At 43.0% G+C, this 27,867-nt stretch overlaps 1 protein-coding gene across 1 annotated transcript in view; it reads left to right on the top strand.

The window, feature by feature from the left end:
• Positions 1-4,326: 4,326 nt before the first annotated feature.
• The window catches only part of mns1 (meiosis-specific nuclear structural 1), a 111,531-nt gene continuing 87,990 nt past the window's right edge, over positions 4,327-27,867 (top strand). The window contains exon 1 of the mRNA XM_063066513.1: positions 4,327-4,366. The gene's annotated coding sequence lies outside the window, so the exon portion shown is untranslated. The remainder of the gene's footprint in view (positions 4,367-27,867) is intronic.

The following is a 27,867-nucleotide window of genomic DNA, read 5'->3' as shown; positions in this document are numbered from 1 at the left end:
TCCCTACTGCACATCAACAACTTTTCTTTGGAGAGAGTCCGGAGCACCAAGTTTCTAAGTGTGCACATTACTGATGATCTCACCTAGTCCCTCAACACCACCTCTTTTGCCAAGCAAGCTCCACTTCCTGAGGAGACTGAGGCAAGCGTAGCTCTCCACCCCTGCCCCAATTCTCACCACGTTCTGCTGGAGTATCATTGAGAGTGTCCTGACCAGCTGCATCACTGTCTGGTATGGGTATTGCAATGCATCAGATCGCAAGACCCTACAATGGGTAGAGAGGAGTGCTGAAACTAACATCAGGGCCTCTCTCCTCTCCTCTCAAAAGTTAGTGAGGAGTTAGAGGATCGGGGGCTTTTAAAAACCAACAGAAGGCAACTGAAAAGATGAAATATAAAGGGAAGCTAGCCAATAATATCAAAGAGGACGCCAACATTTGTTTCAAACATATAAAGAGTAAAAGAGAGGCAAGAGTAGATATCCGACTGCTGGAGATTTAGTAATGGTTGACAAGGAAATGACGGATCAGCTGAATAAGGACAAACAAAAGAAAATCTGTAGATGCTGGAAATCTTGGAAAGGCTGAGGAACTCAGCAGGCCAAGCAGCATCTATGGAAAAGAGTGAACAGTTGGCGTTCCAAGCTGAGATCCTTCATCAGGACTGGGAAAAAGGATGAGAGGTCAGACCAAGAAGGTTGAGGGAGGCGAGGAAGAAGTACAAGGCGGTAGGTGATAGGTGAAACTGGGAGAGGAGGAGGGGGTGAAGTAAAATAGCCGGGAAGCTGATAGGTGAAAGAGATACAGGGCTGGAGGAGGGGAAATCTGATAGGAGAGGGTAGAAGACCAAGGAAGAAATGGAAGGGGGAGGTGATGTGCAGGTAAGGAGATGAGGTGAGAGAGGGAAACAGAAATGGGAATGGTAAAGGGAGGACAATTACCAGAAGTTCGAGAAATCCATGTTCCTGCCATCAGGTTGGAGGCTACCCTGACAGAATATGGGGTGTTACTCCTCCAGCCTGAGTGTGGCCTCATTGCAGCAGTAGAGGAGGCCGTGGACTGACATGTCAAAATAGGAATGGGAAGCAGAATTGAAGTGGGTGGCCACCAGGCTCTTTCTGGTGGGTGGCGCCTAGGTGCTTAGTGAAGCAATCTCCCAATCTACATTGTGTCTCCGTGAGGCCACATCGGGAGCACCGCATACAATAGATCACCTCCAACAGACTCACTGGGGAAGTGTCGCCTCACCTGTTTTGGGCCCTGAATGATAGTGAGGGTGGAACTGAATAATTATTTTGTGTCAGTCTTCACTGTGGAAGACACTAGCAATATGCCAGAAGTTCAAGAGTGTTAGGCATTGGAAGTGCGTGCAGTTGCTATTACTAGGGAGAAGGTGCCTGGGAGCTGAAAGATCTGAAGGTTGATAAGTCATTTGGACCAGATGAACTACATGCCAGGTCTGAAGAGATTGTTGGAGGCATTAGTAATGATCTTTCAAGAATCAAATGGGTCTGAAATGGTCCCAGAAGACTGGAAAATTGCACATGTCATCCACTCTTCATGAAGAGAGGGTATCACAGGCAAGGTATTAGTATGAATAGAGCATTGGCAGGAGATAAAGTGGGGCAATAAAGGGAGCCTTTTCTGATTGGCTGCCTGTGTTCTGCAGAGGCTGGTGTTGGGACCACTTCTTTTTACATTGTACGTTAATGACTTAGATGATGGAATTGATGGCTTTATGGTCAGGTTTGTGGATGGTTCAAAGAAAGGTGGTGAGCCAGGTAGTGTTGGGGAAACAGGGAGTCTGCAGAAGGACTTAGACAGATTAGGAGAATGGGCAAAGAAGTGGGAGATGGAAGACAGTGTTGGGAAGTGTATAGTCATGCACTTTGATAAAAGGATGAAAAACATAGACTATTTTCTAAACAGGGAGAAATTTTAAAAAGTCCTAGTCATAGAGGGCTTGAGAATCCTCATGCAGGATTCCCTAAAGGTTAACTTGCAGGCTGAGTTGGTGGTGAGGAAGTCAAATGCGATGTTAACATTCATTTCAACAGGACTAGAATATAAAAACAAAGATGTAACGCTGAGACTGTATAAGGCACTGGTGAGGTCTCACTTGGAGTCATGTGAGCAGAATAATTGTTGGTGCCAGATAGGGTGGTTTGTGTATCTTAGAAAAGAATCTCCTGGTATTTTTAGGCACAACAGTCTCTAAAAAACAAAATAAATGCTGTGAACGGCAGTTCCGTGGGCAAAAATGCCTTGTTGAGAGAGATCAGAGGAAAATGGCCCGACTGGTTGAAGCCACCAAGAAGGTGACATTGACTCATAATCACGCGTTAGAACAGTGGTGTGCAGAAGAGTAGCTCTGAATGCACAACACGTTGAACCTTGAAGTGGATGGGTTCTAGCAGCAGAAGACTGGTTTCACTCCTGTACCTAATAAAGTGGCCACTGAGTGTATATTAGGAGCGCTGCATATGCAGTACCTCCTGCATTGTTAAAGACCCCTCGCCATTCTTCCCACAATCGCTTTGACCTCCTGCCATCAATCAGAACTGCCAGGCTGGGTAATAGCTTCTTCTCCCAGGCTGTTAGACTTCTCAATACCCTACTGCCACCCAGCACAGATGTACACCCTGACTGAATGCCCTGCTGCCCGTCCCCACGCCCTAACTCACAGATCCACTCTCATCCTGTGCCGGTCACTTTTTATCTTTTATCGCCACTGTTTCACGTATTTATATGACTGCTAGTTTTATTATAATAGTGCCAGTAACTTTATACTGTCTTACATAAACTTCCACCTCACACTGTATGGCAGCTGGTTAATTTTCAGGCTATGCTACTCAAGAACTTGAGTTGAAACCATAAGTGCTATGTGTGACTATGTTTTACACCTTGACCTCAGCGGAGAGTTGTTTCATTTAGCTGTATACAAGTGTATGGTTGAATGCCAATAAACTCAAATTTGAACTCAAGTACCTTCCAACCTCCATAGTATCAGCTATTCTTATATGTTGATCTCCCCTCCAATCTCCAGCCCACCCCTAAAACTGTCAAGCTCAAATGGAGGCCTCTGACACAATCTCAATGCATGCCCTGCCTCAGACACACCACTGCAGACCTAATCTTCCTCACCTAACCAACCCAGGTTCCGGATTCACAATCAATGACCCCTCCTCTCCCTGTCCAGCTTCAAGCCCAAACAGCCTATCTTTGACCCCAAAAAATTGTCAAAAACCTATCCAAGACTGCAGCCTGGCTCCATTTTTCAGGCATTATTAAACCCTGGCAGCTACCACCACCTGTTACACCAATTAAGGTGCACAAAAACTCTCCCTTGGCATTGGAGCAGAACTATTCATTTCCTGCTGTACGGTTGCTTCCTTCCCTCACCTGTTTTTTATAAAATATGCCATTTTTAGGTAGCTCGGTATCCCATGGAAGGTCATATCACTCTGCAAGTTTGATGAAGTCTATGGCTTGCCTGTTGAAACTCAAAATGCTCCAGATTTCAGCGAGCTGCTGAGGTCAACCTTTCAGTCCTTGTTGCAGCTTCTCCAGCTGTATTTATTGCGTCAGCACATCATCAGAAAAGCAAACCTGCTCCTCAGCAGGTGCTCAGAGGCTCCTGACACCTGAAATCGTTTGCCTGCAGATGGCTTCCACCAATTCTCACTGAGGCTGCTGGAATAAGTGACAGATTTCAGCAGCAGGGAAGCCAGTCTTCACTTAGTGTATTGCTCCTGTTTTTACTCAATGAATTCAGTAATAAATGTTTAAAGTTTATTGCTCTAATTTGATGATAAGAGCAATAGAAAGGTTCAACATTTTCAGAATCAGAAACATTTACGGGTATGGGGAGAAGGTAGGGGAGTGGGGGTGACTGAAGAATTGGATCAGCCCATGATTGAATGGCGGAGCAGACTTGATGGGCCGAATAGTCTACTTCTGCTCCTATACCTTTTAGTCTTATGGATTCATTTTATAAAGTAAACAAGTTCCATTTTCAATCAGTTACACTGATCACTGAGCTAGTGCAAATAATAGTGTTGTCTGCCATTCATTAGCAGTTTGACCAGCCACTCTGATAATTCTGCTGAAATTCTTCGAGGAAGGAACAGACAAGATTGACAAAGGGGAGTGAATTCTTTTTCTGGATTAAGATGCTGGTGGATCTCAGTGACTTCTGGCAGGTGGCCAATGAAACAAGAAAAATATCTAAATACTTTGTTAATCACTCACTTTCTGGTAAATGATCATCACAAGCAATACTCTATAACTTCCCTTTGCACTTGGAGGCAACTCGATGTGGCAGAACTGAGGCTGCAGGCCTGTCGCCAAGAGTGAGGAAGACCTGAGGTAAGCACTGGGCTGAATCAGAAAGGTTGGGTACAGACCAAACTGAGGTGGCGGGCTCTGGGCCCCAGAGCCTATCGAAGTGACAGAACCCAATGTCTGGACGATGATTTAATTGGAAAGGTCAAGTTCAGGCCGATTCATGTTGGCGGGTTCCAGGCCCCAGAGCCTGTGAATATTTAAGCGATGATTTAGATGCCGGGCCAGATTGAAAAGGTCAGGGTGCTGGGGCCCAAGGCGAGGAATGGGCCAGTTCAGCTTGCTGCTCAGCTCTCTGCTGAACTAAGGGTCTGGGGATGGATTCTCTGAGAACTTCAGTTCAGAACGCTACTTGCTTGTGTTTATTGTTGGGTGTTTGACAGTCTTTTTTAATGGTTCCATTGGGTTTCTTTGTTTTGTGGCTGCCTGTAAGGAGACGAATCGCAAGGTTGTATATGGTATGCATACTTTGATAATAAATGTACTTTGAACTTTGAACTTGGATTTTCAGAAGACCTTTGACATGGTACTGCACATGAGGGTAAACAAAGGAATTATAGTATTAGAGGAAAGATACTAGCATGGACAGAAGACTGGCTAACTGGCAGGAGGTAAAGAATGGAAATAAAGGGTCAGCTGCCAGTGACTAGTGGTGTCTCACAGGGGTCGATGGTGGATCTGCTACTTTTCATGTAATGTGTTAATCATCTGGATGGTGGAATTGATGGCTTTGTGGCCATGTTTGTCGACAATACAAATGTAGGTGAAAGTGCAGGGGGTGTTGAGGAATCAATCTGGTGAAGCACCAGGTGCCATGACAGTGTAGCAGTTAGCACGATGCTATTACAGCTCAGGAATTCAGAGTTCAATTCTAGCATCATTCTGTAAGTGGTTTCTATGATCTCCCCGTGGAATGAGTGAGTTTTCCCCAAGTGCTACGGTTTCCTCCCACAGTCCAAAGATGTACTGGTTAGTAGGTTCATTGGTCTTGTCTCATGATTAGCTTAATTGGGTTTGTTGGGGGTTCCTGGGGCAACATGGCTCGAAGGGCCGAAGGGCCTATTCCGTGCTTTATTGCTAAATAAATAAATAATCTTCCCTGTACTGTCTCAATCCAACACATCCTTTCTTAAATTTGGAGATCAGAACTGTACGCAGTACTCCAGGTGTGATGTGGTTTTGAACAGATTAGGAGAATGGACAAAGAGGTGGCAGATGGAATACAACGTCGGGAAGTGTATGGTCATGCATATTGGTAGAAGGAATAGACTATTTTCTAAACAAGAAGTGAATTCAGGAATTGGAGGTGTAAAGGGACTTGGGAGTCCCTAAAGGTTAACTTGCAGGTTGAGTCGGTAGTTGGGAAGGCATGTACTTTTGGTTGGCTTCAGTCATCAAGAGCATTCTCTTGTTTTGGTGAGCCAGCACGAGATTTAAAAAGTGAGAGGGGCATTTCAGTGGGCTTCAGTCATTGTGATTTTTCAGACAATATGCAAAGAGCAATAAAAAAAGTTAGGTTTAAGTGGAGCAGCCATCAGTCAGGGTGGACTAGTGTTAGACTGGAGTTTGAGAGCCTTAGGCTCAAAGAGGTGGAGGCTCCAGGTATGTTTCTATTTCTTTCTTTGTCTATTAGTGTGTAGCTAGTGCAGTGACAATGGGTCCAGGGTTAGTGAAGTGTACTTTATGTCAGATGTGAAGATTCTTGGAGACCTCCAGTCTGTCTGATAACTAGATCTGTCATGGTCCTGACTGAACAGCGGCTGACATCCAAGTTTCCGCGCTCCAGCTCCCCGGAGTCTGGCTAGCTGCTACTGTCCCTTTAAGACTCAAACTGCTACTTATTGCCTGCCACATTCCTTCATGAGAAGTCTGGACTTAAAGGTCTGGTGCTGAGCACTCAGTGCTCAACTGTATGAGTTTTATTGTCTTTGTCTCTGAACTGTGTTGGCCTACCAGGGAGCAAGTTCCTGAAGCATGTTGTCATGTCTAGGCAGACATGATGACATGCTTCAGGAGATCCTCACCACTCTCCAGAAGCTTTCTGACCCTGGTAGGCAGGATGTGAGTTTGACCAAAGCTGCTGCCAGTTCTGGGTGGGTTCAAACTGAAGACTCTGCCAATACTTGTGATGGATCACTGCACGAACTGGCTCTCGAGCAGCATGACAGTAACCCCGAAATAAGCCAAAGATTTCTGGTATAATGCTCCTTGGCCTTCAAGTTACAGCCATCTGTGTTCCTGTTGGAACGTAGTAAGGTAGCCTATATCATTTCACTCCTACTAGAAGAGCCCTTGCCTGGGCCACTGTACTCAGAAGGATTCACCCGTCTGTGTCAGTGCAGACTTTGAGGAGGGTGTTCTGTCACCCTCCCCCCAGAGGACATGGGCCTGTGATGAAGCTCCTCAACTTGCTCCAGGAGAATTGATCTGTGGCCAATTATTCCATGGACTTTTGTACCTTGGCCACAGAGCAGATGGAATATGGAAGCACTAGCTACTCTATTCCATAAGGGATTGAGTGATGAGCCCCTGCAGTCTGAGACTTGGTGGAGAACCTAAAGTGTATTGTGAACCTGGTGATTTGACACTATAACCGATCAATGGAAAGGAGAAGGAGATTATTCTGAAGAGACTCCTCCCCCTGCCTATCTTTTATTCTCTCCTATACCTCGGGCTAGTTCTCCTCCTTGACTGCTGCTGATCCCAGGCTCCGAGGGGCTTCAGCAAATAGGCTGGATCAGGCTCTCTCAAGTTGAAAAGGCAGGAGAGGTGTTGCATTTACTGTGGAGAGGCTGGATGTCAACGAACCTCTTGATCCAAGCTGCCAGGAAATTCCCGGGAGCGTCCAGTGTAGGGATGGCTGTGACAGTTACTAGCCTCCCTCCTGATTCAGCTCCCTCCGGAGTGGTGCTTGCCATGGGGAGACCAAAAACATTCTGAAGACACCTTTATTTACTCGGATGCAGCAGGGAATTTTTGGATCTTGGTCTGGCCAAAAGATTGAAAATCCCCTTTTCCCATCTCAACCACCAGCTTGTTGCCGTAACACTAGATGGGAGACCTTAGGTGCTGGGGCAGGTCAAGCACCAAACCTCTCTGCTTAAGCTCAGATTGGTCACCATATGAAATCAATCCAGCTCCATCTCCTTTGCTCCCCGGAAGTACCACTTATTCTGACTGTCTTCTCTCAACCTGAGAGTCAATTGGACTACTGGCATCATTCTGCACAGGTCAAACTAGAGTCAAAGAAAATGCCTCCAAAAGTGGCCTGAGCTACCTCCTGAATTAGCCTCTGAGACAACCTCTGACATGCCTCCTGAATTACCCGCTGAACCTTCCACCTCCAACCCCAATGCACCTGATTTGTCACAAGTACCTCCAGAATTTTCAGAACTGCTGAAGGTCTTCAGCAAGTAAAAGGCCACCACTCTACCACCTCACCAGGATTATGACTACAACATCAGTCTGCTACCTGGAACTTGTCCTCCAAGTGGACAGCGTTAGTTTCTATCGGCCCCAGAGAGAAAATGTACAACATTGACTTCTGACTGTTGGCATTGGGTTGTGTTCACATTGTCTCAGGAACTTCTGATATTTACCACTTTTAAAATGTTTGCATCCTTTGCCTCAAGTCTCAGCTGTACACAGACCCGGTACAGAGGGCATGAGACATGACGTATGTTAATGTTGGTTCCAAACAGCTTCCTAAAGTACACAAAACATCTAAGGATGCTTCATCTCTGAATGTTTCCTGCCTTCCCATGAAATAATATTGACCTCCATTCCACATCCTCTCAAAAGGCACAGAGATGGTTAAATTCCCATCAACATAGAGGTATCACAGATGTTGACCTGCTTTCCATCTTTTGTTAAGAGAACTTATCTCTGGTAATACATATGCTTCTATATTTTCTATTTAAAATGCAGTATGACTTTTGACTAAGAACAATAAAAAAGCATTACTATTTATTACAAGTTCACTGTTCTTAAATATGCTATACCCTATGAAATAACAGACTCATTATGGCCTACCAAAACAATTTAGCCTCGTTAATAACTCTTAAATCAATCCAGAAGCATACTGGCACCTTTACCATCTCCTAATCATAGGCAAATGGTGCATGTCCTGGTCTCAAAAGATATCTACTCACTTCTGTATTGCAATATTCTCTATAATCACAACAGCCAAACCCCTACATTTCCTTCCCAACCTTTCTTGCACTCCTAGTATTTGGAAATATCCAGTATCTTTCATCAGGCAGAACTGTTTAAGCTTGTTCGCCTTGGCGTGTGTGTGATATATATATTGTACCCACCACATTCAACCATTTGAGAACATCAGGAGATTTTTATTGTACATTTGGCTGGCATTTAAAGTAAGTTGGCAACTATGATTATTTTTGCTTTTGATCCTAATGTTGCTGAGAATTGAACCCTGCGTCAGTTTGACTATGTGTGGTTTTAGCCTTCCTGGTGGCATCTTGTAAGCTACACAATGATGTCACCTTACCTCAGTTGATTTCTGGCTTTGAGAGTTGCGTCACCACCAGTCATCACACTTCTCACTTCTCCTCATTCTGCCACAGATTCTATGGAATGATGTTATACGAGCTCAAGACAGTGAAGTGGTAGACGTCAGAAGGTGCATCTGGGACAGCTGCTTCCTCAGCGCAGAGACCAATAAAGTGCTGACTGTGTGGAGTTTGCAGTCTCTCTGTAGCTGTGTTGTCTTCCTGCAGGTGCTCTAGTTTGTGTGGATTGGTAGGTTAATTGGTTGTCATCAATAACCCCTCGTGTGTTCGAGGGAAACTTGTGGAGAATGTGTGTAAATGGGTGCTTAGTGGTCAGTGCAGACATGATGCGAATATATTCTTGCAGTCATGTATATACTAAGATCTGGGGGTTTGAGAACATGAAACACAAACTGTAATTGTGCAAATGCGGAACAGTTAGTAAGCATGTAATTAGGAGGCCTTTCTTTAACAAAATAAACTTTTATTCACAATAAAAAAATTGCAAGAATAAACTGTTCTATGCCTTTCTAGTCTTTACATACACAGTCAATGCTTTCCATACTGTTCCAGCACGGCTGCCGCTTGTGGGGCACGCTGGGATTTTATATTAAATACTACAATGATGAGGGACTCCTCCCCCCACCTGGCCCCTCCAACTTCTCCAGTAACAGAATAATTCTGTACTGTGGTCCTTCCCCACCGAGCCTTTGCCTGGCTGCACCAAGCTTCAGCGTGTCCTTCAACAGGAACTCCTGCAGCCTGGAATGTGCCAGTCGGCAGCATTCCTCCACAGACATCTCGATGTGCTGGTAGACCGACAGGTTTCAGTCTGACCAAAGAGCAGCTTGATGATCTGCCAGCAGAACTTGATGTTTGTCTCCACGTGTGTTTCTGAGAGCAGCCCATAGATTAGGGTCCTCTGTCACACAGCTGCTCGGGATGGAATGGGACACAGGCCCTTTCATCTTCCTTCACGCCCTCTTTACAAACCCACAGCCTGCAAAGAGGCGAGCTACTGTCTCTTCCCCACTGCAGACATCCTGCAGGCACCACGCTCCTGGAGTGATGCTCTGGGTACACAGGAAGGACCTGACTGAGGTGGCCTGTCTCACTGCCAGCCAGATGAGATCTTGGTGCCTGTTGGTGAGGCATGGCGATGAGGCATGCTCCTAGATAATCTGGACAGTGTGCTCAGGAAACCACTCACTGTGTCTATCGAGTCCTTCGCCTGCAGCGTCTGCTGGATGTCCTATGCTGGCCACTGTCTGACGGCCCAGTGGACATAGCTGTTGAACCACAAGAAATGTTCCATGAAGGACATGTAGTGTGGCACCGTCCAGCTGACTGGGACTTTGCATGGCAATGGGGCCAGACCCATCCTTCACAACACTGGGGACACTAGAACCTTGGCACATGGTGGTACTTGGTACCCATGTACAGCCTGATGCAGCTATACACAAGGGTGGTTATCAGATGATGGCAACATTGGGTACATTATGGTTTTACCCCCATTGTCCAGGGCCTTGTGCAGTGTGACCTGTCTTACCTGCTCCATCTTGGATTCCCAGATGAACCTGAAGACAGTTCGGGTGATCCCCAAGCTGGAGGAGTGGGGATGGGCCACACCTGCACTATGAACAGCGGCCCTGAGAGTACCTCATACTTGGTGACCAGGTTCTTCCCAATTATCAACAGGGAACACCCTCCCCACAGTCCCAATTTCTGTTTTACTTTCCCAGTCAGTTCTTGTTGCATGCCTCAACCCCTATGAACCAGATCCCCAAAACTGTCATGTAATTGGACCTGATGGTGAAGGGGACTCTGAGTTGGTTGGGCTAGTTGCCAAAGAGCATGACCTTGCTCTTCGTGTGGTTAATCCTGGCCCCTGATACCAACTGATGCTGATCAATCTGTGAACTGACCTTGGATCTGAGCAGCAGATGGTGACGTTGTCCATGTACAGGGAAGTTTTCACTTTTCACCAGTATCATCACCCCTCTTATACTCTCAGCCTTCTTGATAGCTTTGGCAAAGGGCTCTATACAGGACACAAACAAGACAGTGGAGAGCGTGCAACCCTGCCTGACTCCAGACCTGATAGGGATGATATCTGTTTCCCCAATCATTTGGATTGCAGTACAGATGCCTGTGTAGAGCAGTTGGATCCAATTCCTGATCCCTTCCCAAAGCCCAAGTTGGAGAAAATGTCCATCACGTACGTGCATGATATCCTGTCGGAGGCTTTCTCCTGGTCCACGCTGACCAGGCAGGTGTCCACACTCCTGTCCTGCACATAGGTGATGGTGTCGTCTCAGCAGCACGAGGCTGTCAAAGACCCTCCTGCCAAGTACGACACAGGTTTGGTGCGGATGGATCACCTGTCCCAGAACAGTCTTGACCCATTTTGCAATGGCCTTGGACAGGACCTTATTGTTTACGTTCAATAGCAAAATGGGTCTTCAACTATGGATGTCATCCGTAGTGGAGAGTTGTCCTTTATGCCAAGGAGAATAGTGTACAAACTTACAGGATGCTGATGACCCTGCACTTGGAATACTCTGTACAGTTCTGGCACCCGCACTTAAGGAAGGATGTGTTGCACTGAGACAGTACAGTGGAGGCACAATAGATGCATTTCATCATGAAAGAGTTGACAAGCTGGGACACTGAAAATGAGGGGAGATTTTATTTAAACATAAGATTTTGAGGGGAATTTACAGGGAAAATATTAAGCCATTGTTTTCTCTGGTGGGCTATCTAGAACAAGGGGCGTTGTTTCAGAAGAAGGATCCTACCATTTCAAATGCAGACAAGGAGGAATTTGTGAATCTTTAGAATTCTTTAGACTGGAGGGATGCAGAGGTGGAGAAAATGATATTCAAGGCAGTTAAACCACAAGGAAGTCAAGCAGCATGGGGAGAGAGTGTGACAGTGTGCAGAGGCCATGATCTCATTGAATAGTGGAAACAGATTCCGTGGGCAATTAGCCTTCCCCGTTCTTGTTGCTCACTTACGGAGTACCAATTATCTGACTCTGCTTCAACCACTAAACCATCACTTCCACAAAGATCACAACATACAAGAGGATCTGAAACGGACATAGTTGTCTCAACCTTAATGTTTATGTAACTGTGACTGGCACAAAGTGATATTTTGCATTTGCACGTTAATGTGGCAACTGCATCAAGTTTCATAGGAGAAAGGGGCACTGCAGCTGTGGGAGAATTTGAATCAGAATCTGATTAAAGATAGTGAGCTTGAAGGGATTTAGGAACAAAAGAAACAAATCATAAAAAACTGTCCAGCTGACAGTGAACAACATTTAGTGTTCAAAAGTGCACAGCTCAACAGAAGCTGACCTTTCACTGTTACAACTCCAGCACGCCCAAAGCACCTTACAGTCAACCATGTTGAAATGAAAAATAACAATGCTGAAACAGTACCGACACACAACTTGACAAAAGCAGTGAACACACTTCATGGCTGGATGGGAGCAGAAGCATGTTTTCATTCTTCCTAATTTGAAATGAATTCTGCTGCACTGAATGCTTCTCTCCACTTTATTGATTTGTATTGTGGCTGTCAGAACTGTGAGCAACTGAGGAAACTTTCAAATCCTCTTTAAATTTTCTAATCAAACTGTTAGAACTGTGGGTCAACATCTCCAGTCCTGAAGGATTTTATCCTGAAGTGGCTAGTGAGAAAATTAACATAAAGGTGGAAAATGCTGGGAATTCTCAGCAAATTAGGGAAAACTGGGAATAAGGTTGCATCTGTGGGAAGAGAAACAGAAACACATTTGTGATATGACCTATTGAGTATTTCCAGAATTTCCTGTTTTTATTTTTGATTTCCAGCATCTGCAGATTTTTACGAGAAAATTAATGTTTTGGTATTAATTTTCCAAAATTACTTCAATTCAGCAGTAATGGTAACCCTTTGAAAGAAGGGAAACTGCAGGAAACTCTAGGTCAGTCTTCTTAATATCTGTTATTGGGAAGATAGTACTCAAATGGTGTAGCAGGGAACTTGGAAAATTCAAGGCAATCTGGCAAAGTTGGTGAGGTTTTGTGAAAGGGAGATCCTGTTTGACCAATTTATTTGATCTCTTTGGAAGGTGACTCATACTGTGCATACAGGGGAAGCAGTGGCTCCATATCTCTTTACCTGTTGGCTTAGCGTCCGCAGACCCCAGTACTCACTAGTTAAGCTTTGGGCCTCTTCTCAATTTTTCCACAGGTTTTGTGTTGAACCAAATTGGTTTGAAACTATGAGGGGTTTAGAAATTATAACCAGCAGCTGTGTAAGCAAAGATCCCTCTCTGTTAACAGAGATTACGTGCAATCTGTGCAAATTTAAAGCGTTCGAGTTCAAATTCAAGCTAATTATCATTCAACCAAAAATGAATACCCATGAATACAGCCAAATGAAACAGTGTTCTTCCAGGGCCATGGTGCAAAACACAGTACAGGCAGTCATACGCAGCACAAGGCACATATAAACTAGCAGTAAACATACAGTCAATTAATCCAGCCGCTGCAACAACCAGATTGCAGGGAACAACAACATCACTGAATCTTTAAATGGCAGCTGTGATTTTTGCAATCCATGGGAAGTCACTCATGGATAAGATCTCACAGCATAGATGATAAGCTGGTAAACAGGAGACAGAACTTACATGTTTGTTTTTGTTCTGAACGCGTATTGTATGGGTGTCCTAAAGGTATGGCTGCTAAACTTGTAAAGGGCACAGAAGGAAGTTACTAAGGGGAATGAGTGACAATATCTGGCAAATGAAGTAAAATGTTGGAACCTGTAAAATTGTCCATTTTGGCAGGAAAAATAATTATGTTATTGAAATGGGGATAGATTTCACATCCCTGCGATCTGGGTACCCTAGCGAATGAGCCATGAAAGACTAGTATACAGATAGAAGTAATTAAGAATGGGAATTAGATATTACTGTTTATTACAAGAAGAGTGGAAGACAAATGTGATGAGGTTTTTGCTTCAGTTATACAATGCATTGGTGAGACCACAAACAAGATGCTAGAAGAACCCAACTGTTGAGGATTAAGTTTCAGATTCAGATCCTTCATCTGAACTGATGAAAGGGTTTAACCAAAATGCTGACTGAAACTCTCCAGTTCCCTCTCAAGATGCCGTCTGACCCACTGAGTTCCTCCAGAATCTTACTTGTTGCTCTAGGTTCCAGCATGTGTGGTCTCCCATGTCTCCATTGGTGAACCCACATCTGGAGTTGATTTCTTTATTTAAGGAAGGTTTTAAACATACTATGAGCAGTTCAGGGAAGGTCCAGTAAACTGATGGATAGGTTGCCTTATGAGGAAATTTGGGTAGGCCAGGCTTGTCCATTCCTTTTTAACCTATCCTGGGATCACTGTGAAAAGCAGCAGATTGCTAATGGCGTGTAAATAATGTGAGGGCTCTCACACATGGAGCCACTCATACTGACAGCAGTGTGCATGAAGACTGACGTGGTTTTCTCCACACACCAATGATGGATTTGCCAGATGAGCTCTACTGTCAAATGTCTGGTGTGTGTATAGCTTATTGTGCAATAGGCATATTTGATTGAGATTGAAAATCTGGCTGAGTGGTGCCACACTCAAACCTCTCACTTAATGTCAGCAAGACCAAGAAGCTGATTATTGACTTCAAGAGGAGGAAACTGGGGGTTCATGAGCCAGTCCTCATCGGGGAATCAGATTCCTTAATGTTATCATTTCAGAGGACCTGTCCTGGGCTAGCGTGTAAGTGCAATTGTGACAAAAACATGGCAACATCTCTACTTCCTCAGAAGCTTGTGAAGATTTGGCATGGCATCTAAAACTTTGACAAACTTCTATAGATGTGTGGTGGGGAGCATATTGACTGGTTGCATCACAGCCTGGTATAGAAACATCAATGCTCTTGAATGGTAAATTCTACACAAAGTACTGGATATAGGCCAGTCCGTCATGGTGAAGTCCACCCCACCACTGAGCAGATCTACATGGAGAGATGTTGTCGGAAAGCAGCATCCATCAGCAATGATCCCCACCCCCCCCCCACCTCCCACTCCACCACCAAGCCTTCTCACTGCTGCAATCAGGAAGAAGGTACAGGAGCCTTAGGACCCTCACCAGCAGGTTCAGGGACAGATACTACCCCTCAACCATCAGGCTCTTGAACCAGCTTGGATAACTTCACTCACCCCATCAGTGAACTGTTTCCACAACCTATGGACTCACTTTCAAGGACTTCACCTCATTTTCTCAATATTTATTGCTTATTTATATGTTTATTATCATTTCTTCTTTTTGTCTTTGCAGTTTGTTGTCTCTTACACGTTGGTTGATTGTCCGTCCTGTTGTGTCTGGTCTTTCACTGATTCCAATAAGTTTCTTGGATTTACTGTGTATGCCTTCAATAAAATCTCAGGGTTGTGACACATATGTACTAACATAGTAAACTAACTTTGAACTTTATGACTTGGAAACCACCAATCAAACGCTGTCTGAGATTGCTGATTGCTGAATGTAGAAAGTATAACTACGGGAATGAGCTGAGACCAGAGCTAGAGAGCACTAGGTAGGAAATATGTTTTACTCACTCTCTGCCCTCCATATGCTGACAGAAGGATGAGGATAAACTAAGTTACGAATAAAGATTGAAATAAAATAACTTCGTATTTGCAATGTGATTGAGATGAGCAGAATTATCTCCAAGTGTAACTAAAACGAACTGACTGAATGATGGAAATGATGAAAACATTTCCGGAAAATATCAAAAGAGATGACAGGAGGAAATTGCCAAGTGGGAGAGGAACATTTCCAGTTTGACCAGGAGAGCAGGAAGACATGGTTAATAGGAAACCAAGCTTTGAATTTGAGCAGTTCTCACAGCCTCAGGGCTATCCAAAACTCGATGCAGTATCTCAGAATGTGGCTCTTGAAAACTGAGTGGGAGACAAAAATATTGTTCAATTCTCTGAGGTTACCTCTCTCACTCTTTGTTAATCCCACCTGAGAGAGAAAAAAAGGAATATTTATTTAGTGTCCAACCAAAAGATAGCACCTATGGTAACATGACCTTGGTACTTCCTAGGAGTCTCACCTTACAATCTTGTGCTCCGGTCTCTGGCTCATGGGTACATGAGCTGCCTGCTGAGATCTGACTGATATTGTCCTTTACTGTCTTTCAAATTAAAGGCATAATTTTTGGTGGAACTTTCTACCTTGTCACTGGATCTGAACCAAAGGTTTTATTGCTGCTGGGGTACTGAAGTTGACCGATAATATTAACACAGGTCTGATCATGCTGAGCTGTCTAGTGATTTCAGTAAGTCATAGAGGAAGTTTTCCAAATTAATAATTCATTATCTTTATAGCAACATTCCCTGGGATCATGTGGACTATGCATATCTCTTCAACTTCTACTTCCATCTCAGGGGAAAGATTAGTGACTCCTCTTCTTCCTTCCCATGCAGCCACAAGATTAGATTAGATTAGATTATGAGGACACTCAGTCCTCGTTTATTGTCATTTAGAAATGCATGCATGCATTAAGAAATAATACAATGTTCCTCCAGAGTGATATCACAAAAAAAAAGACAAACCAAAGACTAACACTGACAAGACCACATAATTATAACATATAGTTACAGCAGTGCAAAGCAATACCATAATTTGATAAAGAGCAGACCATGGGAACGGAAAAAAAAGTTTCAAAGTTCCGATCGACTCCCGATAGTCCCCGATGGCAGGTGGCAGAAGGGAGAAACTCTCTCTGCCATAAACCTCCAGGCACCAACAACTGCCAATGCATTGGAAGCACCCGACCACAGCTGACCCTGAGTCTGTCCGAAAACTTCGAGCCTCCAACCAGCCCTTCGACACCGAGCACCGAGAACCATCTCTGCCAAGCGCTTCGACCCCATCCCGGCCGCCAAGCAACAAGCAAAGCCAAGGACTCGGGGCCTTCTCCTCCGGAGATTCTGGATCACACAGTAGCAGCGGCAGCAAAAAAGGCATTTCAGAAGTTTCTCCAGATGTTCCTCCGTTCTCTCACATCTGTCTCCATCAATCAGGATTGTGCACGGCACCCTACTTGACAGATTACAGATATCATTCACTGGAGTGGCCGAGCAAGCTGCGTTGTGCCGCCATCTTCTCCTCCTCCAGCAAGAGATGCAATATTTATTCTTCTACCTCCTCCAGCAACCCAAACAGCCCATCCAGATAAAGTAGCAATTTCATTGTGCTTTTTCTAGTTTTGTGTACTGCATTTAGTGCTCTAATGTGGTTTCATCTTCACTGGAGAAAGTACCCTCCCTCAGCTGACATCATTCAGTTCCTCTTGGTTTCCATCCTATCATTGGCAATCTCTTTGTTCCGCAGTCCCTCCCCTTCTCTGCAACTTAAACCTTGCTCATTTCCTCACTTTTTCCTAATTCCGATGAAAGTCATTGACCTGGAATATCGACGCTGATTCTCTCTTTATAGATACTGCCTGATCCAAATGATTATGCAGTATGGAATAGAGATGGAAAAGGTCATCTGATCTTATTCTTCCAGAATACTAGTTACCATTATAAAGTTTTGAAAATAAGTCTTTGGGGGCCAGCTGGTGGCGCAATGACATTGGCGCTGGACCCGGGAGCGGAGGTTCCTGAGTTTGAAACTAGTCGGGTCCGCTCCCGAGTACGCTTTCCATCCATGCCAGGTTGAGTGTCGAGATCGCAACTCGACCTCGTAAAATAAAGGGAAAATACTGCGAAAATGTCTGTGTGAGGAGTGGCTCCCCACACAGTCTCCTCTCTCGCTCCGCGTCTTCTAAAAACCATGAAAAATCCATCATCACAGACGCACGCACGGACACACAGATCTGCACACACAGATGTGCACGCACGGACACGCAGACGCACACACAGATGTGCACGCACAGACTCACATGCCAAAACAAAAACAAACAAATGAGTCTTTGGCCCAGCTATCATAGCACCTCTCCCTAAACTTGCATAGAATTACCCTTGAGAGTGTAAGACAAATTTGATTGGAACCACACAAGAGCTGGATTTCTGATGACAGTGGTTTTCATTGATAGCATTTTGTTGTGTAATTGTATCTCCAATAGCTGTTGTTTCTTTAAGTGAAGTATTCCTCCATGAGGGAATCATGCTATAAGAATACATGTAGATGTCTCCAGCAGCTCAAATTCAGCCAAGATATTTCAATCAGCAAGCAATTCTCCCTGATTCAATCATCATTGATCCTTGTACATCATTGCTGGTGACCTGCAAAGTTTTGGCTCTGCAGCAGGGGTTGTGTTGCTTCCTCTATTTACTCCTCATCAACTTTGGTCTCCCAGACCCTTGATGCAGTTTTCAATAGATGAATGTTGCAGTGGGTCATTTACTTCCCTTCCTCAGTCAGCCTATTCCAGCTGGATCTTCACCTGTTATCAGTGTTGTTCTATTCAGTAGATCATCAGCTTCTTCTACATGGGTAGTATTGAACTCTAATATTATCATTGTCTCTACATCAAGATACCAAGTATGCATGTACTTAGGAGTTTGTTTACATTATTCAGTTCTTCATTCTTTACAGTTCCTGCCGAATTCCTGTTTTTGTGACAGCTTCCATACCTTTCCATTGGAATTTGGATACTGTGTGAATCCTGTATTATGAGTTCATTCACATGTGGCTGCATCTTGTTCAAATTTATCTACAACAAATTGTAGCTGTAGTCTACTACAACCCTGACTGGAATGACAAACTGGGCATTCAGCTTGTGAATGATCCAACCTACAGGAAATTAAATGAGGAACTGCCAGGTACTTTATGGCCTCCTGCTTGAAAAGTTCTGCTGCTTCATTTATCCATGACCTCTCAAGCTCTTCATTTTGAGGACCAGCCGTCTCCTGTTGCCATGCATCTATGGATCTCCACTCAGCGCACTATGTGAAGTTTGTCACATCTCCTTTCATTCCAATAAATGTTTTGCGAGGATCCATCAAGGAGCAACTCTCCCAGGTGTTGAGTGTGTGCATCCAGCATTCCTTCCCTCCTTGATTTTGGTTCCACAACTCTTCTGACCAGAAAAATAAGCCTTCAGAAGTGCAGAGTTCATCCCTTCTACAGAGGAAGAAGGTAGACCCATGTGGAAGCTGGCCATCCTTGCATATCAGCTGCATGTAGATTTTTCAGTATCGCACCAAGTGTATTGTTGCAGCTTCCTGTAGGCAGTCCCTTCAGCATATTCATTGTTCCAATTCTGTGTATCCATGCTCTGTCTTTCCTGGGAGCCATGTTGAAATCACAGATCAACATGGCTCTCATGTACTCTTACTGACTGGGTGGCAGACAACTCATGTATCATATGTCTCTAAGTGGGCTTAGTAACGATTCTTCACCACAATCATTTTAAGAGGTTTGCAATCCATAGTCTTTATCAATATGCATCAATACAAGAAAGGTTATTCTGCCATCTTGTGGTCCACATACCGTTTGAAATCTTCAGAGAATTGTTTGAATAATTAACATTCAATTTACCATGATAACAACTCTAAATTATAATGATTAAGTTCTGAAATATTCAATGAAGTTAGTTATTCATTTAAGATTTACAAAGAATTCAAATTCACAGTTTTCGGCCATAAAAGTAACCAACCATTAAAATGAATGGTCCAGCTCCTGGCCTTCATGTGTGGCTTAGCTACTAAGCCTGGTGGAATTCTTTCTACTGACCAGGGGCAAAGGTGGGTTACTGGCGCCTTAAGACCAAACCATTCTTCAGGCAGATGGGGCTGGTCAGGCATGGTTGGCACCCATCTAGGAGAAGGAAAACTCTGATTTCAAATGTCCGTTGACTTGCAGATATGCTGACTCGTGAGGAAGGCTTCAGGAGTAAACCCCAAGGAAAAGTCCGAGGCGGGAGTTCCTGAGTTCAACGTTGACTGGAAACTCCTGCGACACCACGGGTGCCAATCTGCATCGGTCTTTGCTCTTCCTTTGGATTCGTCAGCTGCGTGGAGAGGGGAGATAGTTACATATGTAATGGCTTGCTCTCCATATCATACTGCCCTGGCTTGCGTATCACATAGACAGCTGGGAGGGACACAACATCCATGGTCCACTCCCACCAATGGAGGGCCTCAAAAATAACACAAAGAAATAGCATTATGAACAGCATTTTTGGAGATTCCTTTCATGTTGTGAAAAGTGAATAACTTAATGGAACAAAACTATTTTCAGACAATGCACCAGTCGGAGTTGTAATGCTCAGTGGATTTGCAATATGCAGAAATTATACAATAGAAACCTCAGTCCAGACGTGAAGTAACATCCTTTCAGTTTAGTTGCTAAATATGCTTACACATATACTTCTCACAGTTGGGAGAATAAGGGCTGAAGATCCAGCAGTGAAGAGCATAGTAATAAATCACTCATGACAAGGATAATATTGACCGCAGAAGTAACAGCACTTCTCTGTTGTGGAAAACAAATGAAAGTCCAACAAGGATAGGCAACTAAATCTAAACTTAAAGGCATTTGGTTGAAAAGCAGCTTGCTAGCATTAGCACTATTGTTTGTACAGGGTTAAATGTAGTATTGGGTACACTATTTAAGACATACACTTTTGTGGGAGAAAGGCATTTTGAGATACTGCATCCTTTATGTCAGACTCTGTTGGTAAGTTTCAGTTTGGTCTGCATGGCCAGACTGAACAAGTGACTATAAACTGGTCATTTCTCAGGAGAATAAGCAAAAATAGAGAGATATCACATGATATTTTTCTTACCAACTCCAGAGAGACTGGTCAATGCTCAGGAGTAGTGTCCTTGTATACACTTTTAGCTGAAAAATGATATCAATTAATTTTGAGAAACAGATGAAGACCAATGATGAGCAACCTTAGAGCTCACATTTATTAGTTTGGGCTAATTTCCTGAAGTTTTCCAAGCTCTTTCTAATTATTCAGAATAATATCCATACCCAACATGGCTGCAGGAGGTTGGAGTCTGCAAAGGTAACAGAAGGCATAGGCAAAGCAGTAGGACGTTTGGTTCGGTGGATAAAGGGAGCATTATGACCTTCTGATAGAGTCTTAGATGTTAGCAGGGAATAATAAAATGCCAAGGAGTTACTTCAAGAAGTCCAGTTGCACATGGCCAGATAGGCAAGCCAAGTATGAAAATACAGTGGATTCTAGTTATTCGGAACAACAAATTGGGATCAATACATTTCGGCCAATTAAGCGATTGCCCCAAAGTTTCATGGAAATAGTTAAAAGGTATAAAAATTACAAACTACCATTTAACTGAGTAACAGCTTATGTATTTAAATGAAGTACAGAACAAATTAGAACACAACCAATGCTACTACAGCACTATAAGGCTCTGTTTTATTTCCTAATAGTTATCAATAGAGGAATTCATCTGCCGCTTTCTTATGATTGACTGTAAATGAACTAAATCAGTAACTTTATACAATGCTTTAGCTGATTGCATCCTAGAAAATTTCATTTCCATTGTAACATTCAAGATGACTGTAGATAACTTCAAATTCTTCATAATTTCTAACTTGCTATTATAGTGAAATCTTTCACTTTCACTCCCGGCTGTTTTTGGCATCTCCAAGCCCTAATGCTTGGAATTGCAGCGAGCAAAACTGTCTTAACTGCTTTGTTCTCGTCAACTATCAGTGACAAAAATCACTGCTTTTCAACACAAATATATGCAACTGACACTATTTAAAAACTGCTCTAAGCATGGTATTGCGTCTAATGGCCACACAAGTTCACGTAACTGACGCTTGTTAGAAACTGTTTGGCAGAAGTCTCCAAAGTGGCATTCTGTCTCAAATAAATGAATGGAATCCTGGCAAGTTCACGTAACTGACGCTTGTTAGAAACTGTTTGGCAGAAGTCTCCAAAGTGGCATTCTGTCTCAAATAAATGAATGGAATCCTGGCAAGTTCACGTAACTGACGCTTGTTAGAAACTGTTTGGCAGAAGTCTCCAAAGTGGCATTCTGTCTCAAATAAATGAGTGGAATCCTGGCTATTTTCTCAATTCAGTTTTTGATCTTTAAAAGTGGTCCCAAACTAAACAGCTGATTAACTGATGGATAATTAACTGGAATCCACTGTATTTAAGTTTCCTCTTGCTTCGAAACACATGATTGGGACTGGGTGCTAAAATTAGTTCGTTTATTTAGAGATACTGTACAGAATGCTAACAAACTCTTCCTAAAGCCTTTCAACCTTCAGATGTCCACGCTACAATTGGACAGATCTTACAACACCTACTCCAAGCAAATTATATTAGGACAGTATGGATGGAGTTCCAATAAAACTGTGCATTACATGATGTAATAGAACAATGAGAATTACTCATGTTTAACCTCCTTAAATGTTCACTTCTCATCAAAACTTTTGTTTCTCAAGGAACGATGGTTGGAGGGAATAAAACAATTGGACTCAATGGGCAACACAACCTGCCAATAATATCAAAGAGATTACCAAAAGTTAATTTTTCATAAAGAGTAAAAGAGTGGATATTGGACTGCTGGAAAACAAAGCTGGAGAGGTAGTAATGGGGGACAAGGAAATGGCATATGAGCTGAATAAGAATTGTGCATCAGTCTTCACTGTGGAAGAGACTAGCAATATGCTGCAAGTTTGAGAGTGTCAGGGCCAGAAGTGAGTGTCGTTGTTATTACTAGGGAGCAGGTGCTTGGGAAGCTGCAAGGTCTGAAAGTAGATAGGTCACCTGTATCAGGTGGAACTCACCCCAGGGTTCTGAAAGAGGTAGCTGAAGAGATTGTGGAGACATGAGTAATGCTCTTTCAAGTATCACTAGATTCTGAATGCAAATGTCACTCCACTCTTCAAGAAGGGGGGGAGGCAGAAGAAAAGGAAGATATAGGCCAGTTAGCCTGACCTCAGTGGTTGGGAAAGTATTGGAGTCGATTACTAAGGATGAGGTCTCAGGGTACTTGGAGGCACATAATAAAATAGTCATTGTTTCCTTAAGGGAAAATCTTGCCTGGCAAATCCTTCTTTGAGAAAATAACAAGCAGGATGGATAAAGAAGAATTAGTGGATATTGTGTACCTGAATTTTCAAATAGGCTTTGATAAGTTGCTGCATATGAGACAATGGTATTGGAAGAAGCATGTATAGAGCATTGGCAGGAGGCAAAGAGTGAGAATAAATGCAGCCCTTTCTGGCTGGCTGCCAGTGACTAGTGGTATTCCACAGGGGTCTGTGTTGGGTCTGTTTCTTTTTACGTTATATGTCAATGATATGGATGATGGAATTGAAAGTTTTGTTACAAAGTTTGCACACAAAATGAAGATAGGTGGAGGGGCAGATAGTTTTCAGGAAGCAGGGAAGTTGCAGAAAGACCTAGACAGATTAGGAGAATGGGCAAAGAAGTGGCAGATGGGATACAGTGTCGGGAAGTGTCTGGTCATGCACTTTGGTAGAAGGAATAAAAGCATTGACTATTTTCTAAATGGGAAGAAGATTCAAAAACCTGAGGTGCAAAGGGACTTGGGAGTCCTTGTGCAGGATTCCCTAATGGTTAACTTGCAGGTCGAGTCAGTGGTGAGGAAGGCAAATGCAATGTTGGCATACATTTCAAAAGGACTAGAATATAACAGGAAAGATATAATGCCAAGATTTTATAAGGCACTGGTGAGGCCTCACTTGGAGTATAGTGAGCAGTTTTGGGCCCTTTATCTAAGAAAGGATGTGCTGACATCGGAGAGGGTTCAGAGGAAACTTATGAGAATGATTCTGGAAATGAATGAGTTACCATGTGAAGAGCATTTGATTGCCCTGGGCCTGTACTCACTGGAATTTAGAAGAATGATGGGGGAAATCTCATTGAAACCTATCGAATGTTGAAAGGCCTCGAAAGAGTGGATGTGGAGGAGATGCTTTCTTTAGTGGTGAAGTCTAGGACCAAAGGACACAGCATCAGAACAGAGGGACATTCATTTAGAATGAAGATGAGGAGGAATTTCTTCAGCTGGAGGGTGCTGAATCTGTGGAATTCATTGCCACAGGCAGCTGTACAGGCCAGGTCATTGGATGTATATAAGGCTGAGGTTAATAGGTTCTTGATAAGTCAGGGCATGAAATGATATGGGGAAAAGGCAGGAAAGTGGGGTTGAGAGGGAAAATGGATTGACCATGTTGAAATGGCAGAGCAGACCTGATGGGCCGAACTCCTATCAGGGAGGAGTCTACGTAGTATCCATACCAGCACATTAAAACACAAAACAGTTACTTTAAACAAGCAGTAAGGCTGATCAAAACCTCCACCCACTAACCGCACCCCCCACACCCCCAACCACCACGACTTTAAATGGGGGACACCTCCCTCTTCCTTACTAGGGAGAGAGAGAACCTGTAGTTTGTCGAATGCCGGATGAATTGCGATAGTCTTTGGGGTAACTGCAAGGTCTGTGTCTTTGCTATCGCTTAGCTCATGCTTGTGCTCGGTAATTGGTGCGCTTTTTTTGCTGGGGGGAGGGGGAGGGGGGATTGTTGCTTGCTGCCGCCTACGTGGGGCGGGGGGAGGACTTTGGGGTTCTCATATTTAACTGTCATTCGTTCTTTGGGGCACTTCTCTGTTTTCGCGGATGTTTGCGAAGAAAAAACATTTCAGGATGTATATTGTATACATTTCTCTGACATTGAATTGGACCTTTGAACTGTTGAACCTTTATCATTTCCTGTCAATCACCTCATGTAGACACTCCTGTACCTAGTATCACTTTATGGAGTCCAATTAATCTATGTAAATAAGCTATTTTATGCATTAATATATATTGTGTTTTTCATTATTACAGTATTGTGTTCTTTAGCTGATTGTGTTTTCTTTTGTGCTGTATTGGATCCAGAGTAACAATTATTCATCTTTACAATTGTGTGCGTACTGGAAATTACATTAAACAATCTCAACTCCTGAATTTCAGTCTCTCATCTGCATGCTTCCCAGTCACTACTCTGATCCAATTCTTTATGAAAACTTCATTTGGAGGGAGTGATTTAACTTTTGCTGAACCATAACTTTATGTTTTATTTCTAAAAAATCCCAAAGGACAAAGGAGAGGTGAAGATCATAACACATGTTTGAGTGGCAGCTGATGGAGGGAAAGCAGCTGACCAAAAGCCTAAATCATATAATTCTTTGGTGAGAAGCTGTGATATCCAAACTACCTTGGGGGTGAGTTTAAAGGAAGAGATACTGCAGCATCATGCACTGAAAGTGCCTATAAAAAAAATGTTCTACAGCACTTAGTAAATATTATCAAATAAACTCATTTGAATACCCCACAAAATGCAGGAAACCTGCTCAGACCGCACACATATTTATACACAGTGGATTCCAATTAATTAGAACACATTGGGACCAGTACATTTTGGCCCAACTAAGCGGCTGCCCCAGTTAGCTGAAGTTTCATAGAAATAGTTAAAAAGGTGTAAAAAACACTAACTACAGTTATGTATTTAAATGAAATACAGAACATATTGGAACATTACCCAAACTAATACAGTACTATAAAACTGTGTATTAGTTCCTATCGATGGAGGAGTTCATCCAGCATATGCTGCCATGACTGTAAATGAAAAAAATCTGCCAGACACCAAGTGTAGATTGACTCGTACCAAGTACTTGACCAAGACTCGTACGGCCAGATTTGGGAACAGCTTCTTTCCAACTGTGATAAGACTGCTGAACAGATCCTGACCCAGATCTGGGCCGTACCCTCCAAATATTGGGACCTGCCTCTCGATTTTTTTGCACTATCTTACTTTCCCTTTTCTATTTTCTATTTATGATTTATAATTTAAATTTTTAATATTTACTATCGATTTGTACTCCAGGGAGCACGGAGCAGAATCAAATATCACTGTGATGATTGTAGGCTCTAGTATCAATTGTTTGGTGACAACAAAGCATGAAGTATAGATAATGGACTGTCTTCATAGAATGCTTTTGATGATTGCATCCTCCAAATCTTCATTTTCATTGTAACATTCAAGATGATCATCGATACCTTCAAATTCTTCTAAGTGCCTAACTTGTTGAAGTAGTGAAATCGTTTCACTTTCATTCCCAGCCGTTCCTGGCATCTCCAAGCCTGAATGCCTGTAACTGCAGTGAACAAGACAGTTCTGAAATTTCTTACTGCTTTCTTTCTCACCAAGTATCAGTGACAAAAATCAATGTTCTTTGAACACAAACACATGCAACGGATACTATTTAAAAACTGTTTACGTTAAGCACGGTGTAGTGTCTAATGGCCACACAAGTGCTCACGACTGACACAAGTTAGAAACTGTTTGGCAAGTATGCAGTCCCAATTAAGCAGAAATCTCTACTATTTTCTCAATTAATTTTTTATTTCTTTAAGGTTTGTCCCAAATAAATGGCTGTCTCAATTAACTGACAGACCAATTAACCAGAATCCACTAAATATCCAAACCATTATCCTCATGAATGGCTTGAGATTGTGCGAAAGGGTTCTGAGTACTCCCTGTATTGACTTTTCAAAATTGTACTGGGGAGAGCTGCTCTGCTCTGTAATTCTGCTGGGGGAAGCGATGAAGTTATTTGCCTTGGTGATCAATTCATCAGTCAACTGCTTAATTCACTAGCGAAGTATAGATTTGACTGATATCACTGATACTCCCTATGACAGTTAGCAATGAGCCAGACAAATAAAGGTTTAGAGATGTAGTGACCTTGGCACTGATTGGCTGTACTGATTCTGCAGTGGATGTTTGCTGAAGGCCAGGGTTTGGGAAATGATGCAACTTGCTCCTCTATGAAACTGAATCCACAAATACTGTTACTTCCTGTTTTTGCGAAGCTGATATGCCTCTTGTAAACATGGTATGATAGATATGAGCAGAATGCCATTGATTAAAAAAAACTTTCTTTCATCTCTTTCTTCTTCCTCAAAAAACAAAAAATGTGGCGGTTCTGCATTATTGAACCCAATTTCTAAAGCAGCTACTAGTCAAAATCTTGGTGCCACAGAGTGAGGCAGGCCTAAAGAAAACATCAAATCACTTGAAGTACATCTACATTCAGCAAAAAATCTGAGTAGGATGATCTTTCAATAGGCATTTTTCCTGTTATCCCAAGCTGCATAAAGAGTACAAAAGACAATTTCTGGTGTATTTAATTAACAAATTAAGATGAATAAAATTAACATTAGTTGTGTGCAATCCAAAACTAACATTTTTTCTATTGAAGTATTCACTTATTGTCTTGCTTCACTCTATCTCCCTTATTCATACCAGAATGTAAGAAAAAATCCTTAAAAATGTAGTGCATAATGCCACGTGCTTATTTTTGTATTATATAAACTTTTCAAATGAAAGATATTTTGGGGTATCTTGAGAGAGAAGCCGGCTGGTGGCATAGTGGCATCAGTGCTGGACTTTGGGGCAAGAGGTCCCGAGTTCAATTCCAGCCGGCACCCTTGCACGCTCTCCATCCGTGCTGGGTTAAGAGCTGGTGATCGCTTAAAAAAAACTCACCCGGCAGAAGGCAATGGCAAACCACTGCTGTAACTTGCCTCATACACAATTTCCCAGTACATCAGAGTGGCAAGGAAGGAAACCACCCACTAACTGGAAAATTCTGGATGCAACATACCTTACCTTGAGAGAGAACAGAAATGGTAAAAAAAAGTTGAGAGGATGGGAGAAAATAGCTCATCAAATTGCTTACTAAAAATGAGGTGAGAGAGTGTGGAAAAGAATGTCCTAGAAGGGGAATTACAGGCAGTGAGACCGGAAGACATTAAAAGTAAGAAGGATGAATGTAGGAGAGAAGGTGAGATATGAAGCTGAGGAACATGAGGGGGCATCAAACTGTCATAGGCTTCACACAGAAACAGGTCTTCAGCCCATCACGTCCAGGCCAACCTATTTACCCGTCCACACTAATCAGTAAATATATAGAGCACTACAGCAC

Source organism: Mobula hypostoma, chromosome 13 (assembly GCF_963921235.1).
Source record: "Mobula hypostoma chromosome 13, sMobHyp1.1, whole genome shotgun sequence".
Taxonomy (NCBI): domain Eukaryota; kingdom Metazoa; phylum Chordata; class Chondrichthyes; order Myliobatiformes; family Myliobatidae; genus Mobula; species Mobula hypostoma.
This window is presented reverse-complemented; position numbering and strand designations above follow the sequence as displayed.